The following is a 15,533-nucleotide window of genomic DNA, read 5'->3' as shown; positions in this document are numbered from 1 at the left end:
GCCCACCACCTAGGATGTCTTAAGCAATCATTTATAACCACCTCTGTAAAACTTGGTCACCGTTTATATTTAAACACAGAACAAAAATTTGTTTTCCTCATGACAGGACCATCTAAATTGCATATGTACTGCTGACTTCCACAGAAGTTGTCCTTAGAGGAACAGGGTCTGCACAAGGCTGGTGCATAAAGCCGGTGGATGAAGCCACCAGAATCCCTGTGCATGAGGCTACCGGCTCCCCTGTGCACTCCACCAAGGACAAGAACAGTGACTTTTCTGTTTTTGTTCAATAAGAGGCAGAAATTATACTGTGTAGAACAGAGTACCATTCACAAAATCCAAGATTAGGACAAAATCCCAATGAACCACATAATTCCTCATTATTCTTGTACTCCATGAAACCCTGAGTTAACCAGTCACTAAACACCTGCCTTGAATCCAGGCACACCAGGATACTTGCGCATGCTTCTGAAAGGAAAAAGTTTAAAGTTGCCCCCTAGACAAAAGTTGAAGCCAAAAGTGGGCCCTGGAACTGCCTGTTCCAGAAACTAGCTGATCACAGAAAGAGTAATTGCACCAACTGGTTCAGCCACTTTGTTTCAGAAACTAGGTAACTATAATAGCAGCTGACCATAATAGCAGGAACTGGTTAACCATAAAGTTAGATTAAAATCTTAAAGAACAATCATGAGAAACAGGAGGTTCTTCCTTGTGATTCGGTATGGTTTTTTCCTTTAAATACCCCTTCTTCCAACCATTCAAGGTCGAACTCCTCTATCCCTGTGTGGGATATGAGTCTTGACCCCAGTGCACTGGTTTCTGTCATCCCTATCAATAAACCTCTTGTTGATTGCATCAAGATCGGTCTCTCGTGAGTTCTTGGGGGGGGGGGTCGCGTCATCCCAAGACTTGAGTGAGGGTCTCCCTGCTTCGGGGGTCTTTCACTTCCAGTTGATTCATCATCCACTTCCTGCTGTACTCCATAGGCCAAAACCAGTGCCCCATTGGCAGGGAATGGGCAGATCATGGTGGATTTCAGTCCAGAATACAATTCCTTCATTCCTTATGATACTCAAGAAGGTTCTGATGAGTCCTGTCTGCTTTCCAGTCATAGAAAGAACTTGAATTCTAGATTTGATACAATCCACCAGATATACAGCAAGCCACAGGCAAATCCCACCATTTAGGATCAATGGGACAGGACCTAGTTCATCTTCTGATCTCCCTGATGCGAAAAATGATCTCAGTTCATAGCCACTGAAGAAAAAGTAGTAGCCTGGTACTTCTCTAAGTAAAGTGCTTGAGAGTCCATGGTAGAAGTACAAAGGGCCATCCTTCCTAAAGATTTCTTTTACAACTAACCAAACTGTATTCTGGCTGGCCGCTGTCTTTCCTGATGTCTCCATTTCATGAGTGGTCTGTACCCGCACTTCACAAAAGGTAGAGGCAAAGGACTAGCAGCTGCATTCTGAAGGTCACTCAGTTTTGTCTGCCAGTCCAATCCAACCACTTTGGGGACCACCTGCTGGCAGAAGCCATAATGTGAAGAGCACCAAATTCTCTCTAATATTGGCAACCACTGCAGGGTTGGTACCCTTGTAGAAGCCACAGAAACCCACCCGGGAGTAGGTCTTCAGGCAGTAGTCGGTGAGCTCAGCCCCGGTAGAGGTCTAGAGATGTCTACATCTTCACTTTCATAGTGTCGAAGGACTGCCTAGTCAGTGCACACACTGTGCCCCCTGAAGCCCCTTGCTATGAGGTCAATGGCAGCTTGGATGGCTGGATTGGACTTCATGGTGTTACTGGTTTCTGTGCAAGGCAATTCTCTGGAGGGATGGATGTGTACCACATATCCTGCCGCGCCCGTTTGTGTCTTGCCTGCGCTCCGCTGGCAGCCACTGGTCCTGGATAATTTTTAAGGTCGCTATGTGGGTCCGTTCCTCAGGCTCTCCCTCCTGAGAGCCCCTCCAGCAGCCTTCCCTTCTGAGGCAAAATTTCAAGTTTTAAAGAATCTGCTTGATGAATTTCTCATCCCCATTTTGAATGACTTACTCAGCCATCTAATCTGTTTTTATTTGCTATAGCTTGCAATATTTCAACTGATTTAATGTCTTTGGATTTGGTTATTGAGAAGTTGTGAAATTTTGAAGGAATCATTTTCCCTTGCCCCCATCTCTGGTTTCCATCTTATAACACTTTCATCTGTTGGGATGGCTATCTTTTTACATGAGGGTCATATTAGTGGACAGTCTTCTATTTTTCCATGTGTTTATACTATGTATTCATCAGTATGCAAGTGCATGGGTTTGTGCTGGTTAATGGAAGTGCAATTGTTACATATTGATATGGAGATCAGAGGACAATCTTGGGCGTCACCATCCACCACCTTTGAAAGGTGTGGTGATATTTTCATTGTCCCTGCATATTGCTGAATGTTGAGTGAGCCCTAGCAATTTGTCTGTTTCTACCACACCAATGATGAAATTGCAAGTATGTACCATAATGCCTTCATTTCTAAGTGAATTATAGACCTGCATACTGAGTCATTCTTATAGAGTCTCTTGTAGTGGCAGATCCCATTAGCACTTGATAAAGAGAATGCAGACCACAGTAGAATGATACAACCCCCTGAAATGTTTACTATTGTGATATGTAATTGTAAATAACCCCATCCTCAATTAATATAGATTGGAAAGGAAGCAAGAAAATATAAACTAGGTTGTTTTAATATTAACAAAAATAAATACATTGATAATAAGCTAGCAATAATACACTGAATAAGTAGCAAAAAATATGGGGCTGAAGAGATGGTTCAGTAGTTAAGAGCACTGACTGCTCTTCCAGAGGTCCTGAGTTCAAATCCCAGCAACCACATGGTGGCTCACAACCATCTCTAATGGGGTCTGATGCCCTCTTCTGGTGTGTCTGAAGACAGCCACAGTGTACTCATATATAATAAATAAATACATCTTTAAAAAAAGTAGCAAAAATAGGAGAGTCTGATAGTATAAAGGAATAGAGGTATGAAAAGTAATAATGAAGGGTAACAAAACAAGTAAGAGCTTAGTGGCTGCTCCTTGGTGAGGAGCAACAGCTGGAGATAATCCACTTTCCCCCAATTTTGATGATTAGTAAATGTGCATATAAAGGGTACCATCAGCACCTTTTGTTTCTCTCACGGCCACATAGGTTGGATCAGAAAGAGTAATAAGAAGACTGAACCCCATTCTAACTTGGCCATTTGAGTGGCAGTTAAAACAATGACCTCTGCTCCTTCTAAACTCATACAAGTGATATTGGTACATGGATCTTGGAAAAGAACAAATTCAAGGGCAGCCTTCAAACATTTTTGCCAGCAGAATTTATAGAATACCTAGTTGGATACTTCCCAATACACATGACATTTTACCAGTGCACTTGAAATGTTTAAGAAATAGTTGTTCTCCTGTAACTGCTTGTATTCTAATGCTAATTGGTTCCCCAAAATCAGTTTGCAGGAGAGGGTCTACACATAGCAGCTGGGAACCTGTTCAGTTAATCCTGATTGGTAAATAAAGATGCCAGCAGCTAATAGTTGTGGAGGTGAGGTTTAGTTTTCCTGTGCTTGGGACCATGAGGGAGAAGGGAGGAAGAGAGACAGAGATATTCTGATGTGTGAACAGGAGAGAGGAGCGGAACCACCGTATAAGGGGGCCAAGAGGATGACACACAGAATGTTGCTGAATTGGATCTAGAGCAGCCAAGATGGAACATAGAAATTAGTAACTAATAACTTGGACTTATTGGTGGGAGGTAGATTCTAGCAGCATGGAGACTAGGCAGCTGCCCAGCTACTGTGCTGCTTAAGGCATACTAAAATATAAAGGGTGTGATCATGTTTCATTCAGGAACGTAAAACATTGAGGTGGGCAGCAATCCCATGTAAGGGATTTGTTATTAAATATTAATGCTACATATTCCATTAAATGTTTCTGAGGCTTTAAGTGTCAAAGAGGGTAATCCAACCAAGATATCTGTGATGTAGACTGAAGCACATATTCCTAGTGATCCTACTTGGTTCAGCTACTCAGGTCTCCTACTCAACCCCCACTAGTAACTGATCTAATTTCTCTTCCTAGATACCAGACTACTCCCTAATGGAAACACCATCTACTCACATATTCCAACAATAGAGCTGTATCCATGAATCTCTGTCCTTATTACCACTAATTTCTACTCTCAAGGTGGTCTCTCACATAGTCAGAGAGAGGGAATGGAGGGAGAGAGGGGAGGTATAGTGGAAGGAGGAAAGGGAACGAGAAGGGGAAAGGCTGTTAGTTTTGAGTAAGCAATGTAGGGACCTGTAAGATCTGATTCCAAGACAACCCACCCTTATACATGATTGGTGTCACCAATCTATTACTATAGTTCTTAATAATTATATTTTGATCATACAAAAATCACAGTTCACAAGGAACCTTTTGTACTAATTTGAGAGAAGACACATTATTATTTTGTTATATTTTAAAATTTTGTTATATTTTAAAACTTAATGAATGAATGTAAACTTAGCCACTAGGTAAAAGTTAAAAACTGAACTGTCATTTACACTTGCTAGGAGAAGAAAAATCAGTTTTCTACAGTGGAGTGACACTGGCTAAATCAACTACTCTAAGGCAGGCCTCATTTTAGGTGGTAGTTGACCAACATATAATGGATTCCAGCTTTTGTGTGTGTGTGGGGGGCACTTTTATGTGATTACAGGCTGGTGTTTTTTCTTTTTCTTTTTGGGCATAGTATTATTTTGTTTTATTATTTTGGGGGAATTCTGTTGTTTTATTGAGTTTTTTTTAAGAACCTAAAGTTGGGTAAGTGGGTAGTCAGAGAAAAAGGAAATTAGTTTCTTATTGGAAAACCATCATGATTTGCTGATTTAAAAATATTATGCAAAGTAATTCCCACCATAATAAAGTTAATGTATCAATTGATTAATGCCAAGCTTGCAAAAATTTTGAATATTAATATTACTTAGCTCTAATAAGTTGGTGCTGACTTACACAGCACAGCACAGCACATGGCAAAATCAGAACTCAAATGGGACTGATCATTGTAAGAGAGGTGTATGGAGCATGAAAACAATTCATTCAGAGCAGGAAATTACAAATGGAAGTTTGAATCAAGTGGGCCAATGGAGAACAATAATTTCCTTGATTTATGTGTTTCAAATTACATGCAGTAATTAAAATAATGACACACAAGCAAAGCTACAGTAGCATCATTTCTGTTGTTGTAGAGAATATCAGGCAATCCCTCCTTTAGGGTATCTATTCGCTTATTTCTGTTTGGATTTCTTTATGCTCTTTAATCTGGACTTGAAGCCTTTTTAGTTTAATACTGGAATATCATTCCCTATCCTTTGATCCAACAGAAACTTACTCCACTTTTTGATACATTTTTTCTTCAAGAACTTGCCACCATTTGAGAAGCTGAGCACATTAATAGTGTGCTTTTCTTTGCTTCTTACTGCCTGAAGAATAATTTCATGAATCAGGTTTTTTTCTGTTTTGTTCATAGTTATAGCTCTAGTACCTAGAATAGTGACTGACAAAAAATAGTAGGTCCAGAAATATTTGGTCGATGAATGCCAATGCTGATAAAAAGGGAGTGTACCAGCAGAGGGGCATAAATAATGAGGAGTTCTTGGTGATATGAAAGAGACAAGATCAAATGAACAAGAATAAAGAGAACTGCCAAACTCCAATATCTAGCAGAGGAAGCAAGAGCCACTCTAAATTTAGGTACAATAGATGCAGAATGAAGAAGGGTCTGGGACAAGCCACAAATGAAGTAAACTAAGAAATTTAATTTAAACTAAATTGTAACTCCAGAGATAGCTGGTCTTCTTTCCCAAACTCTCCCCATAGCTTTCCTCTTCTTTCTGACTTGAAGCCTGTCATACATATGGAGGGAGAGGTAGGGACAATAGGGAAATAATACTTCTTTTAAAAAAGTAAGCACATAATCCTGGCAATGGTGGCACAAGACTTTAATCCCAGAACCCAGGAGGCAGAAGTAGGCAGATCTCTGAGTTCAAAGCCAGCTTGTTCTACAGAATGAGTTCCAGGACAACCAGAGCCACACCAAGCAACCCTGTATCAAGAAAAGTAAGCATAAACATTAAAATTCTTTTTTATCCACCATGAAACTCAAGTACCTAGCTCAAATTCTGTTTTACATATGTTCTGTGACTGATAAATTAGTCAAATGTAAGATTGTACAACGATTCCTTGGTAGTATGACAAGTATCAGTGAATAGGCTCCTGGATTTGAATACTTGCTCCTAGGTTGGTGTTGTTGTTTGGGGGAATATGGAAGATTTAGGGGTACAGTCTTGCAAGAAATAGCATGTCACTGATGGGGTTTGCTCCATCTTTGTCTGTGTGTGTGGATGGAAATGTGATCAGCAAGCTCCACTTCCTAGAACCGTAAGCCAGAATAAACTCTTTTATAAGTTGCTTTTGGTCATGGTGCTTTATCCCAGCTACAGGAAAGGGACTAATACAAATGCCCAGAGGAGTATTGTCTACTTGAGTTGATAAACATTTTTAAAAAGGAAGGATTCATGTCTATTCATAGCCTGTTGAGAACATATACCTACAAAATGTCAAAGAAAAACCTTGTCAACTACACACACATGTGCTGCAGAATGTAAGGAACAACCAAATGTTAGAGTTCCACAAAAGACAAAGCTCACTGCAAACTGAGATAAGAATATTTAAAAAATAAATAGAAATAATTTAGGCATTAAATAAAGAAGAAAAACCAGTAACAACAGTCAAGTGTCATTAGAAGAATTTTATTCTTAGGCAAATGGATGGAACTAGAAAATATCATCTTGAGTGAGGTAACCCAGTCATAAAATAACACATATGGTATGCACTCACTGATAAGTGGATATTAGGACAAAAGCTTGGAATACCCAAGATACAATTCATAGACCATAGGAAGCTCAAGAAGAAGGAAGACCAAAATATGTTTGCTTCAGTCCTTCTTAGAAAGGGTAACAAAATACTCACGGAAGTCAGAGGGTTGGAGGGATTTGGGAGGTAGGGAGGAGGGGAGGGGAAAAGTGGGAGAAGGATCAGGTATGAGGGAAGATTGGGATGATATACAGAGTGTCAGGAATTTGAACAGAGGTGTGTAGCAATGCGGGGATGGGAAACTGGGGCTAGCCACCAGCAAGTCCTAGTGCCAGGAAAGTAAGAGGCTCTCAGGACCCAACAGGAATGAGATTAGCTGAAATGACCAACAAAGGAGAGGGAGAACTTGTAGAAACCATACAAAGAGTTTAGGCAAGGACACTGGTTGGGAAATGGGGCCAACCACCCTTGTCAATTTTTTTTTTTTATTAACTTGAGTGTTTCTTATTTACATTTCGAGTGTTATTCCCTTTCCCGGTTTCCGGGCAAACATCCCCCTAATCCCTCCCCCTCCCCTTCTTTATGGGTGTTCCCCTCCCCATCCTACCCCCATTGCCACCCTCCCCCCAACAATCACGTTCACTGGGGGTTCAGTCTTAGCAGGACCAAGGGCTTCCCCTTCCACTGGTGATCTTACTAGAATATTCATTGCTACCTATGAGGTCAGAGTCCAGGGTCAGTCCATGTATAGTCCTTAGGTAGTGGCTTAGTCCCTGGAAGCTCTGGTTGCTTGGCATTGTTGTTCATAAGGGGTCTCGAGCCCCTTCAAGCTCTTCCACTTCTTTCTCTGATTCCTACAACGGGGGTCCTATTCTCAGTTCAGTGGTTTGCTGCTGGCATTCGCCTCTGTATTTGCTGTATTCTGGCTGTGTCTCTCAGGAGCGATCTACATCCGGCTCCTGTCGGCCTGCACTTCTTTGCTTCATCCATCTTGTCTAATTGGATGGCTGTATATGTATGGGCCACATGTGGGGCAGGCTCTGAATGGGTGTTCCTTCTGTGTCTGTTTTAATCTTTGCCTCTCTATTCCCTGCCAAGGGTATTCTTGTTCCCCTTTTAAAGAAGGAGTGAAGCATTCACATTTTGATCATCCGTCTTGAGTTTCATTTGTTCTAGGCATCTAGGGTAATTCAAGCATTTGGGCTAATAGCCACTTATCAATGATAGCATACCATGTGTGTTCTTCTGTGATTGGGTTACCTCACTCAGGATGATATTTTCCAGTTCCAACCATTTGCCTACGAATTTCATAAAGTCATTGTTTTTGATAGCTGAGTAATATTCCATTGTGTAGAATTGCTCCTGTCTAAAGAAAATACAGGGACAAAGAGTAGAGTAGAGACTGAAGGAGAGGTCATCCAGAGACTTCCTAACCTGGGGATCCATCCCATACACAGACACCAAACCAAGACACTATTGTGAATGCCAAGAGTATGCTGACAGTAGCCTGATATAGCTGTTTCCTCAGCTCTGCAAGAGTGGGACAAATATAGAAGTGGATGCTTGCAGCCAGTCATTGGACTGAGCACAGAGACCCCAGTGGAGGATTTTGGGGACAATATGAAGGAGCTAAAGGGGTTTGTAACCTCATAGGAAGAACGACAATATCAACAATCAACTAGACCACCCAGAGTTCCCAGGCACTAAACCACCAACCAAAGAGTACACATGGAATGACCCATGGCTCCAGCTGCATATGTAGCAGAGGATGGCATTGTCTGGCATTTATTGGAGAAGTCCTTGGTCCTGTGAAGGCTTGATACCCCAGTGTAGGGGAATGCCAGGGTAGTGAGATGGGAGTGGGTGGGTGGAAGTGGAGGCATCTTCATAGAAGCAGGAGAAGAGGTGACGGGAGAGAGGGGAACCAGGAACTGGGATACCATTTAAAAAGTAAACACATAAAATATCCAATAAAAAATAACATCTTTGGATAGCAAAATTTTTCAATGGATAAAGTAGTTTGTCTCCAAGCCAGATAACCTGAGTTCAATTCCAGAGACCCAGAGCATGATAGAAAGAGAGAACTGAGTTTTACAAGCAGTCCTCTGACCTTGGTACATGTGTGTACGCATACACAGTAAACTAAGCTAGCTAGCTTACTAACTAAATGTATGTTTTTAAGGGAGGAAAATGATATCTGTGAAATAAAATAGGCTTCACTGAAAAATGAAAGTTTGGAAATAAAAAATCTTTTGTAAATTGTTTTCACCAAGATAAAGGTGCAAGAAAAATGTAAATAAGAAAATAACCCATGTCCACATCCTTGCTCTGGACAAGAGTTAAACACAGAGACATAGAAAGCAATTAATCCCTCCAACTTGCCTAATAAGAAATTTTAAGATAAAAGAGACATGATCAATCATTTTTGGAAGTCTAATTTCCATGTAGTAAGAGACAAGTTGAATATTAAGAGAAAATGAACAGTTTAAGAGATTTCAAAGCATAAATATTTTTTCTCAAGCTACAAAAGACAGTCATTTTGAGCATCAAAAGAATCACTCAGTTATGAGGACATAAACTACAAATGCTCATAGATTTCAATTCCCAAAGATAAAGTTTCCAAAACTTCCAAAGAGACAGAGAAAAATATGTAAAGCTTGTAATGGTGACTTATGCCTTTATTCCTAGCACTCCAGTGGCTGAAAGAGGGAGGGCATAGTGAATCTGGGCCAGAAGCCAGCCTGGGGAATAAGTTTCAGAGCACAGTGACTCTGAGGCCAGAGGCCAGTCTGGGGTGTGAGTTCTGGAGCATAGTGAGTTAGGGCCAGAGGCCAGCTAGGGGTGTGAGTTTTGGGGCAACACAAACTACAGAGTAACATCCTATGTCAAAGATAAAAGAATAAAGCCAGATACCTTTATTCGAATCAGCAAAGATGGGATTTATGTATATTAAGAATAGAGAAAAAAGTTCTGAGGGAAAATTAGCTTTAACTTTTTTTCTGTTATTGGCCAAGATTCTGTTTTTGGCCAAGATCATATTTTGCAAATGAAGATAAAGTTATGTCCCCCCCCACAGTATTTTCTTTCTTTTTTTATTAATTAATTTATTTACTTCACATCCCGATTGCAGTCCCTTCCCTCCTCTCCTCCCAGACACTCTTTCAAATCCCTTGTCGAATTACCCTCTCCCCTTGGGTATCACCCCACCCTGAAACATGCAGAACCAGAGAAACTAAGGGCATTGTCTCCCACTGAGGCTCAACCTGGCAGTCCAGGTAATGGAAGGGGATCCAGTGTTAGGCAAAGGAGTCAGACAGCCCCTGCTCCAATTATTAGGGGACCTACATGAAAACCAAGTTGTACCTCTGCCCCAACTGTGTGTGGGGAGCCTAGGTCCAGCCAGTGTATCCTTCCTGGTTGGTCACCCAGGCTCTGTGAGCCCCCATGGTTCCAGATTAATTGACTCTGTAGATCTTTTGTGGTGTCTTCATTCAGTCCTATCTCCCCATTCTTCCACAAGATGACCTGAGCTTCATCTGATGTTTGGCTGTGGGTCTCTGAATCCATTTCCATCTATTTCTGGATGAAGTCTCTCAGGAGAAAGTTATGCTAGTCTCCTGTCTGCAAACATATCAGAGTATTATTAATAATGGGAGAGGTTAGCTCTCTCCCATGAGATGGGTCTCAAGTTGGGGAAGTCATTGGTTGGCCTTTAGTCTCTGCTCCATCTGTATCCCTGCACAGGTTGTAGGCAGAACAAATTTTGGGTCAAAGGTTTTGTTGGTGGATTGATGTCCTCCTTCTCCTTCAAATTGAAGTCCTGCCTGGTTACAGGAAGTGGCCGCTTCAGTCTCCATATACCAAGATGCTCAGAGTTTTAACTAGGGTCACCCACATAGACTCCCCAGAGCCACTTCATCTAATCCCAGGTCTCCAGCTAGTCCCAGAGATGCCTTCCCCCAAAGATTTACATTCTCATTCCCAGCCCTCTCCTGCCCCACCCCATACCTGGTCCCCATCACTGTTCCCTTCCTGACCTCCTTTCCCATCCAGTTCCCTTTCTCCATCCACCTCCAATGACTACTTTATTTCCCCTTTGGAGTGAGATTCACACATCCTTTCTTGGGTACTCCTCATTACCCAGATTCTTTGGGTCAGTGGATTGTACCATGATTATCCTGTACTTTATGACTAATGTCTACTTATAAATGAGTACATACCATACATGTCTTTCTGGGTCTGGGTTACTTCATTCAGGAACATATTCTGAAGTTTCATAAATTTGCCTGCAAGTTTAATGATGTCCTTGTTTTTAATAGGTGAATTGTGTTCCATTGTGTAGACACACCACATTTTCTTTGCCCATTCTTCAGTTAAGGGACATCTGGCTTATTTCCAGATTCTGGCTATTGTGAATAAGGCTGCTATGAACATAGTCAAGCACGTGTCCTTGTGGGATGGTGAGGTATCTTTTGGATATATGCTCAGGGGTGGTATAGCTGGATTATGGAGTAGAACTATTGCTAGTTTTCTGAGAAATCGTCAAATTTATTTCCAAAGTGGTTGTACAAGTTAGCACTCCCACCAGCAATGGAGGGGTGTTCCCCTTGCTCCACATCCTCACCAACTCTTGCTGTCACTTGAGTTTTGATCTTAGCCATTCTGTCTGGTGTAAAATGAAACCTTACAGTTGTTTTGATTTGCATTTCCCTGATGACTAAAAACATCGAACACTTCTTTAAGTGCTTCTCAGCCATTTCAAATTCTATTGTTGAGAATTCTGTTTAGTTCTATACTCCATTTTTAACTGGGTTATTTGGTTTGTTGAATCTAACTTCTTGAGTTCTTTATATGTTTTAGATATTAGCCACCTGTCAAATGTAGGATTAGTGAAGATCTTTTCCCAATCTGTATGCTGCCATTTTGAGCTATGGATGGCGCCATTAGCCTTGGAAAAGCTTTTCAGTTTCATGAGGTCCCATTTATTAATTTTTGATCTTAGAGCCCAAGCCATTGGTGTTCTGTTCAGTAAATTGTCTCCTGTACCAATGCCTTCAAGGCTATTTCCCACTTACTCCTATTAGATTTAGTATATCTGGTTTTATGTTGAAGTCTTTGATCTACTTGGACTTCAGTTTTGAGCAAGGTGATAAATATGGATCTATGTTCATTGTTCTACATATTAGCATCCATTTAGACCAGTATCATTTGTTGAAGATACTCTCCTTGTATCTCCATTGTATGGTCTTGGCTTCTTTGTCAAAAGTCAAGTGTCCATAGGTGTGTGGCTTTATTTCTGGGTCTTTGATTTGTTTTCACTGATCAGTGTGTGTGTGTGTGTGTGTGTGTGTGTGTGTGTGTGTGTGTGTGTTTGTAATACCAATAACATGCAGTTTTTCATCTCCAGGATTCTCTCAGTTTGTGTTTTCTTTATTGTTTCTATTTCCATTTTCACATCTGGAACAGTTTTAGTCATTTCCTTCACCTGTTTGATTGTATTTCCCTCTATTTCTTGAAGGGGTTTATTATTTTCCTCTTTAAAGGCCTCTATTATCTTTATAAGATTGGATTTTGAGTCATCTTTTTGTGCATCAGTTGTGTAGTTATATCCAGGGGTTAACTGTGCTCTGCAGGTGTCATATTGCCCTGGATTTTGTATATGTGCTGCCAAAGCGAGCACTGCCCTGACTTTTGTTGATTATACTATTATGCTGGCCTTTAGTTATCTGGTTGTCCCTGTATGTTCCTGGCTCAATAAGCCTGTTGTAGGCAGCTTTGGTCTACACAATGGAATTCAGGGTGTAGAGGATATTTCAGAGCAACTGGGTATGCCCCTGGGGACACAGAGAACAGGAGATTTGGTGTGGGGGGTGATCTAACCTGTATATTCCTGGTGCTACAGGCCTGAGGTGGGCAAAGAGATGGGCAGACAATTGTTCTCTGTGGGAGGGAGGGGGTGGAGTAACATGATGCTCAGGGCTTAGTTTAAAACATATTTTAATTTAGACATCTCTCAAATATTACATCCTGACAGCAGCTTCCTCTCCCTCCACTCCTCCTAGGCTCCACCACTACCTCTGCCTCCCCCTTTCCCCAGACGCATTCTTGCTCCTGTTTCCTATCAGAAAAGAGTAGGCATCTCAGAGATAACAACTAAGCATAAGTAAATAGATATAAAAGTTGCCAAATGAAAAAAAATGACAAAGAAAGTTGAAAATTAAGGATTGCATTAAAATGTCAGATAAAAGTATATATAAAAGGATCAGCCCATATAATTATTCAAATATTTTCAAGGAGTGAAATGCAGAGGAAAATAAATTATGTATCTTGCCTTCTGAAACAGAGTTCTTTTAGGATGTAGGGAAAAAATAGAGAGAGTTTAGTTAGAGTACAAATTTGTGGAGTCCAGAGCACGGGGCCCAACAACCTGTTTGTCCTTCCCAGGCTCTAGCACTGTCACAAAGCAAATGATTGAGACACATTCTTATGCTTGGTGAATTCTAAGCCTTCCTTAGTTTCTTGACTTGGCTTAAAGAAATGCTTTTTTTTTTTTTTCACAGCTTAGGGGAGCTTGTTCCCATCACACAAGCAGTGTGCTGCAAAGCTTTGTCATTTTAATGTAACAAATGACATCTCAAAGATACATACATGTTTTACCCAGAGACCCATTTCATGATTCTCTTTTCCTGATCATTTTAGAATTTTCTGAAATTTAAATATTATTCCAAAGAAAGAAGGGGTACTCGCATTAATTAAACTATGTTGTTCCCATGCCAGTGAAAGAAATTTGTATTGTAGAATACCAAGGAAAAATATTACTGGCACATCTGTTTTTGTAAATGGAGAGTCATACATACTATAGAATTATGAATATGTTCAGTTATTAATTAATATTAGCAATCTACTTGATCAGGTAAGAAAGAATGAAACACATCTCTTTACGTCAGGAAAATAAACCAAACTCAAGCGTTATATGCTATGTAAATATTTTAAGGATCAGTAAAATAGTACTTTTCTGTAGATACTTAAATGATTCTATGCAAATTCAGTTGCTTTGAAGTAAAGTTCAGCATCACTCACTTGAATTAATTGGACAGACCTGTTTGAATTAATGAAGCATCAGAATTTTAGACAACTTTTCAATACTTGCTGTAACTTGGGCTTGCATTTAAAGCTCATCAATTACAAAAGGTGTGACCACGAATACATTACACTTTCTGAGTTTATTTCCTCAGCACTGATGCTCTTACAATGATCTCTATTTTACATGGTTGCTTTGAGGATTAAATGTGAAAATGCTTGTAGGAGAATCTAACATGAAACAATCACTAAATAAACTTTACTTCCTTTTTACATTTTCCTGAATGTGAACTTAATGAAAATGAATTGGCTTCTCTGAAAACCTAAAGGAAACCTCAACCCCCCCACCCCCCAAATGCTGTAAATGTTAAGAAGAGTCCATTCACAAATGGAAAACTGGGAACTCAGCTTTTGAGTTTTAAAGTCATCTTTTAGTCTGATGTACTTTCATGTGTTTTTGATTTTCTGTTTAGTGTGTGACTTTGTTCAATTGATTTGGAGCAGGGGATGGAACTATCTATTAAGTAAACATGTATGATTCATTTTAAATTTATATGATGATTGACAAAATCAACTAGTGTCAATTCTTAAAGGGTTTCACCCACAGGACTAAATAGCACAGTTTCAATTTGTTGTCTGTGACATGCTTTTAATATAGCTAATTGTGTATAACATTTAAAAAACAGAGAATTCACAGCAAAGGGATCTCAAATGACCAAGAAGCCTTAAAGTTCAAAGTCCTTAGTCATCAGGGAAATACAAATCAAAACAACCCTGAGATTCCACCTCACACCAATCAGAATGGCTAAGATCAAAAACTCAGGGGACAGCAGATGCTGGCAAGGATGTGGAGAAAGAGGAACACTCCTCCATTGCTGGTGGGATTGGAAGCTGGTATAACCACTCTGGAAATCAGCCTGGAGATTCTTTAGAAAGTTGGAAATATATCTACCTGAAGATCCAGCTGTACCACTCTTGGGAATATAGCCAAAAGTTGCCCCACCATGCCACAGGGACACGTCTTCCACTATGTTCATATTGACCTTATTTGTGGTAGTTAGAAGCTGGAAACAACTCAGATGTCCCACAACAGTAGAATGGATACTGAGTGAGGTAACTCAGACCCAAAATGACATGCATGGTATGTACTCACTAATAAGTGGGTATTAGTCAAAAAAAGGGACAGAACACCCAGGATACAGCCCACAGAAGTCAAAGATTAACAAGCCAAAGGGACACCTCAATCTCACTTGGGAGGGAGAAGAAAGCAATCACAGTGGGGAGGATCCTGGGTGGGAAAGGGTAGAGGGAGGGTAAGAGGGGAACATGATCAGGTATAAACGGGGGAGGGGGAGAGGGAAATGGAGTGGGGGCGGGGACTGAAGCCCTGAAAGGCAAGTAGAAGGAATGAAAACTGGCAACCTCAGGAGGTTAGAGGTAGGGGTGGGGAACCCTTCAGAATATACCAGAGACCTGCAAGGAGAGAGACTTTCAGGACTCAAAGGGAGGGATCTTAGATAAAATGCCTTACAGTGGGGAGAGGAAACTTTTGGA

At 40.6% G+C, this 15,533-nt stretch overlaps 1 pseudogene; it reads right to left on the bottom strand.

Annotated features, from left to right (window-relative positions):
* Positions 1 to 897: 897 nt before the first annotated feature.
* On the bottom strand, positions 898 to 1,795 carry Slc25a15-ps1 (solute carrier family 25 member 15, pseudogene 1; annotated as a pseudogene).
* Positions 1,796 to 15,533: the final 13,738 nt, after the last annotated feature.

The sequence above is a fragment of the Rattus norvegicus genome, chromosome X (genome assembly GCF_021556685.1).
Source record: "Rattus norvegicus strain SHRSP/BbbUtx chromosome X, alternate assembly SHRSP_T2T, whole genome shotgun sequence".
NCBI classification, from domain to species: domain Eukaryota; kingdom Metazoa; phylum Chordata; class Mammalia; order Rodentia; family Muridae; genus Rattus; species Rattus norvegicus.
Note: the sequence above shows the minus strand (reverse complement) of the source record. Positions and strands in the feature narration are given on the sequence as shown.